This window comes from Rosa chinensis, chromosome 4 (assembly GCF_002994745.2).
Source record: "Rosa chinensis cultivar Old Blush chromosome 4, RchiOBHm-V2, whole genome shotgun sequence".
Taxonomy (NCBI): domain Eukaryota; kingdom Viridiplantae; phylum Streptophyta; class Magnoliopsida; order Rosales; family Rosaceae; genus Rosa; species Rosa chinensis.
Genome location: NC_037091.1, coordinates 28,334,224 through 28,340,223, shown reverse-complemented (window position 1 = coordinate 28,340,223; position 6,000 = coordinate 28,334,224).

The window sequence follows — 6,000 nt, the reverse complement described above, 5'->3', positions numbered from 1 at the left end:
TCTTTGTTAACTTAATAACAACTCAGCTCCGCTACCGAGCAATCATCACGCTGGTCATCACATAGATAGCGATCATCACATAGATTTCGCTGGTCATCACATAGATAGCGATCATCACATAAATTCATGGCTAGTCATCACATAGATATCAACCATCCTACTCATATTCCTACACAAGCTACACAGATATTTCTATACAAGCTTGACATAACAATTATCACAGAGATTCACCACGAAGTCACTAATACATGAATATATATGTATATATATATATATATATCTCATAATATATATATATAGACACACATAGTCATCCACTTAGAAATGCCACTACTACCAACTATAGTCGTAGTTAACCTAATAACTCCAAGACAATAGGGTAATCATGTTCATAACAAATATCGATCATATTCATAACAAATATCGATCCTGCTCATAACAAATATTGATCCTGCTCATAACAAATATCAATCCTACTCATAACAAATATCGATCCTGCTCATAACAAATATCAATCCTACTCATAACACATATCGATCCTGCTCATAACAAATATCAATCCTACTCATAACACATATCGTGAGATTTACTCACCAAACGATAAAGGTATCCCATTCATTAATGAACCATGTGAGATTACTCACCTCGAAACTCCCGCTGCGTCTTCAATTCAGGACAAGGCAGCCAATCCACAAAATAGCCATCCAAGGAGTACTACGTCACGTACCTAAGGAATTACAGCTCTCATTCAGTCAACGAATCACAAGGGATAACGTTTGAAACCCTAAATCGAACCAAAATTCCCAAGGTGACGCCAAATGAGGCGAAACCACATCCGAGACCTCCCAAAGTCCCCGGAATACGTCCACGATCGATGTGACCAAAACCACAAGTCGATCGGACGCTCGAATCCTCACGGATCAAATAAATCGATCGGTATGAAACTGCAAAAATCATAACAAATCCATTCGAACTCCAAAATTTGTATATTATATATCGAAACGCTCGTATCAACGAGTAGAACATATATAATACCAAAAACAGTTCCTTAAGTGGCCGGAAAACCGCCACAAATGGTGGCGCACCGCCGCCGGCCAAAACTCAATATTTCACAAAACTCCCAACATCAAAGTTCTTCATCTAAGCATGCTTGTGAACTTTCCTAACTAGCTCGAAGTCAGAAAACAAGCATAAAAGGTCGAAAACTATCTCACAAGCTGTGAATAGTAATCCAATCCGAGTTGATCAAAGTTTCACATGAATCGATCCAAACAACCACCAAGGATCGATCAACGAGGCTGCTCTGAGCTCAACCAAGAAGACTTGAAGCCTCGCCGACGTCGGAACAAGGATTTCCGATCGGGTCCTAAATCGCCCAACTGCGCCGCCTTCTACCGCCGCCACCACCGAGAATCAGTGCTAGAGGACACCACAGGGATGACCAAACGGAGGAGACGAACTGATCTGGAAAGTTTCGTCGCCGGAGACCGCCGCAGTTCCCCGGAAAAGTCGGGTCGGATCGACCGGGTCCGAATCGGGTCAGTCTGAAATCTTCGATTCTGAAGGTAGCAGCCGAGAGAGAAGAGAGAGAAAGGAGCTGGTTTCCGGAAAAGGAAACTTATGAAAATAGTAAGTTTCTCCTTCGGGAAACTTCTATTTATACCAAAATGAAAATTCCTTCCAATGGCCATAACTTTCTCATACGAACTCCGATTCTCGCGTTCCACATGTCCACGAACTCGTATCGACGCGCTCTACAACTTTTGTGAAGGAAGTTTTTGGAGAATCCCAACGAATAAAAAGTCAATCTTTGGCAACCCCCCTAAAACCATATTCTTCAATTAATTATTCGGCCGAAACACTTCCGCTCCATCCACGAGCCACGAAACCATCCAATAGTTATAAAATTAATTCCGGAAAATCCTCGGAAAATAGTTACAAATTTCCGGGGCATCACAGTTGATTTATGAGACTTTTTACCAGAATTTCCGTGTACGGTTGGGAATCGTACCCGTGTTTTCTTTATTTGCCGGACTTATGGGGAAGCCTTATAGATTTACTGGATTTGAATGGTTTTTAGCCGCCATACATGGGTCGTCATTTAGTTCTCGTCCTCACGTGGGTGTAGTCGAGCCTTATTAGTACTCCTCCCTGCTTACTATGTGTTTGCGGGTGAGTCGAGCAGAGCATAGGATGCTCCAGAGTGTGGGACACTCCGACCCGAGCTTGGGAGGCTCCCTTCTTTCGTATGGTGATACTTCTTCCCCATATCTTATTGTGCTTGACTAGCGGGGCTAGTCTTATCTTCTTGAGAAACGAGATTTCGGTTTTACGATATATCTTTTCGAATGTTGTGACTATCGAGGCTAGTCGGTTTATCGTTTTGAAATTCTTGGATTTAAAGCTAAATGTGTTTTCTTATGATTGCATGCATCAGATTTTTAAGAGAATAAATGTTGGAAAGTATGAAATCCTTTTTCTTTTAAATTGCTTATTTTTGTCCACTCACGCTAACGTTTTTCGTCTACTTTCCCCTGGGCCTTTCGGTTTCAAATGCCCAGTTTGCAGGCGTTATTAGTTGAGGTCGGGCGTACATGGCATTTGAGGCATAGTTGTCACTACTTCCCTTGATCCTTTACTCTTCTTTTTATATCCCTGTGTATAGTAGTATTGCTCTGATAACTTTTGGGATTAGTATTGTTGAGTTTTGTGTTTTGTGAAAGTGGAGTTGTTGGTAATTGGGAGCAGGGTGGCTCTAGGAGTATAAGGTTGGTTTGCTTGAAGTGTTTTTGTGTGATTACAGGTTTTTGGGTAGTCCATTTTAGGGGTGACTATGCCGAATTTTTGGTAGAGCTATCCCTAAGGTGGGCCCCATAGGGCCACCTCAGATTTCAGGGTGAAATTCGGGCGGGTCCTGTCAACACGTCTCACGCGCTTGGTGTCGTTGAGCGAGAGTGATGCTCCATCCGACCTCGCGTCCTTGGGGGTTGTCGTCGGACGGGCCGGTGATGGTTCTGTGCACTCCAGCGAGGGTTTTTGGCTGAGACGTGGCCCAGGTTAGGTGGATGGTGGTTGTCTCCCGGGTTGGACAGAGCGATCTCGATCTATCCTTCGCGGGTTGTGGGCGAGCATAGGTGAGGAGCGGCGGTACTGTGTGGTTTGCCGGTGGCAAACTCTGGAGTCCTCAAATCACTAAAGATCTGGGTGATGGCAGCGACTTCAAGCTTTGGGCAAAGTCGATCCCGAAAGGGATCTGTTCCGCCTTGGGATCCGGTCGCTGTTGTTAAAAGAACTCGATCCGTGGTATAACGATGCTATGCGGTGGTGTGGTGTGGCAAGGCGATGGTGTGGTGTTGTGTTGCAGTGGAACGGTGGAGCCAGAGTATGGTGGCGGCGATGGCTGCCTGTGGCGCTAGAGGTCCTTACTGGGGAGAGTGGTGATTGGGCAGGGCCTTTGGTCTTGGGCCCTTGCTGGTTGTGCTTTGTTTTTTGTTGGTTTAGTTGTTCTGTTTGTTTAATTATTTTGTTGACAATAAGTCTCTACCATGTTTGGGTAGGGCAAAGTGGGCCTTGTGCCGGTCTGTGCACCTTGTGTGCCTTGTCTGCTCTAGGTAGGTAGCGAGTTCCTGACTTTGTCAAATGGTCGCAACCTCTTAGTGGCAGTAACGTGTCTGCTCTAGGTAGGTTGCGAGTTCCTTGCTTGGTCAAATGGTCGCTGCCTCCTAGTGATAGGGTGAAACTAAGTGTCACTGGATTTATTTTCCAGTGGCAACATAATGGGAAAGTTGTGCGTATAGAAATTATGTTATGCTGTAATCGAGTTGCAGATCAAGTTATCTTCTGTTATGTCACCGCTGTGTCAAAGCAAATAGAGTCGCCATTAGAGCGCTCTTTGCTAGTTGGTGCATAGTTGAATACAGTTGTTTAGTAGAGACTCATGATAGTATTTCAGGATGTTCTCTAGTTGCCTATTGTAATAAGGGGTTTTGACTCAATGTCCCCCCTTGTATTCGACAGTTTCATTAATCAAGGATTGAGGGCAGCCGCACCACCCTTTCTTAAAAAAAAAAAGAGATTAGAAGTCAAAATAAGTAGTTAAGGGTAAAAAAAGTAAATTAACTCATGACATGTGGCAAGTGGAGAGCAGATTGTCTTTATTTGTAGGATTTAGTCCGTATATGTTTAATTCAATTTTTAAAGAATGTATTTGTTAAGTCATGTTTTGTCAATAACTTATATGTGTTTAAGGAAAACTGAAATTGGGAGAGAATTAAGTCGTACTTTTGTTGATAATAAGGGCCTCTTTATATAGAGGATTACAAGGCATAGAATCAGAGTTCTACAAGGAAACATAATATTACAATTGATTGGATATCTCTAAGATTCTCCGATATTATCTCTAATTTTAACCATATTACTACTAGGTCAAGTAACCTAGAGTTTGGGCCAGACACATATTCTGGATTTACTTGAACACTCCCCCTTGTCTCGCCCAAAAGTGGTGCTTATCTCGTTGCCTCATTAAAAACCTTGCCGAGTAACAAAAACTTTGTGGGACAAAAATAACCTCGGTCGAAGGGAAAAAAGAGCACAACACATCTTTCACATTTCGAGGCCATTCATGTTGACATCTCCTCCTGATATCTGCATCTCCCCCTGATGACAACGGTCATGGGAGTTCGGATAACTTCCGCAAACGATGTTACCAACATGTTTCTCGAAAGTGAAATTTAGGCAATGACTTAGTGAGCAAGTCTGCCACACTGTCCTCAGATCAAACATTCACTTTGATCTTGATCTTAAGGAGAGTTTGTTGTTGCTGATTATGCTTAGTGTTATCACTTTTGATGTAGCATTTGCTTCATTTGTTCAAAGCAAACAGTATTATCCTACATGCTGGTAGGCTCATCTGTGGTAGACTTCAAACCACAATTGTTCGAACATGCGTAATTATGGATCCAATCCATATACATTAACGAACCACTTCGTGAAGAGCAATAATCTCTACATGGTTCGAAGCTATAGCGACTAGGATCTGTTCTGTAGACCTCCAAGATATCATGATCTTTACCCATGGAGAACACTTAACCATCTTGGGAATGACCATTGTGTGGGTCAGAGAGATACCCAACATCAGCAAAACCTTCCAAAACACATGTCGTTTTAGGATAGGGATAGTGGACGCAGGTCAGTGTTGGTGGAGTTCCTGATGTGTGATGGGTCCGAATCCATCATCTCTCTGTAGGGATAGAATAAGCCCATATCAATCTCAAGTATCGAAAGATATCTTTTACAACAATCCAATGGTGTTGCATTGGCGCAAATCTATACCTTAGCTAACAAGGTCATTACAAATGAGATGTTTGGTCTTATGCATTGAGCTAAGTACAATAATACGCCTAATGTACTTATGTATGGCACTTCCGCCTCTAGCACATCTTCGTCATCATCCTTTGGACGAAGAGGATCCTTTTAAGGATCAAGAATACGGACGATCATGGGGGTGCTTGAAGGCTTGACCTTGTCAAAATGCCTAAGCATTTATCAATACGAAGCTCAAGTTCCAAATTGAGACATAATCGTGGTCTCCCAAAATCCATCATCTCAAACTCGGATTTCAAGTGTTCAGCGGTTTCCCTTAACTCTTTAAGGGCTTCTAATGAAGGTCATGTCTAACATGAACCGCGATAGAATCCAAAACTTGTTATGGAAATGCGCAAGCATATCCCTTCCCAATCAAGTAGTCATCTTAGTGAGCGTTTCAACCTTATTGTAAACGTGCTCCGTGGTCTAGAGCCACTTGACTTAGGCAAATGAAGTTCACCATGAACCTTCATGTATATTCCGTATCTAGATCCCTATAGAGATATGTAGTGACCACATTCGTAAGTTGCATGTTCAGTTATTCGGAAACTACCAAACTGACAGGTAGTGGAGTGCAATGACATCCTTTATGAGAGAATATGACTCATCATAGTCGATTCCAGGGCGTTTTGTGAG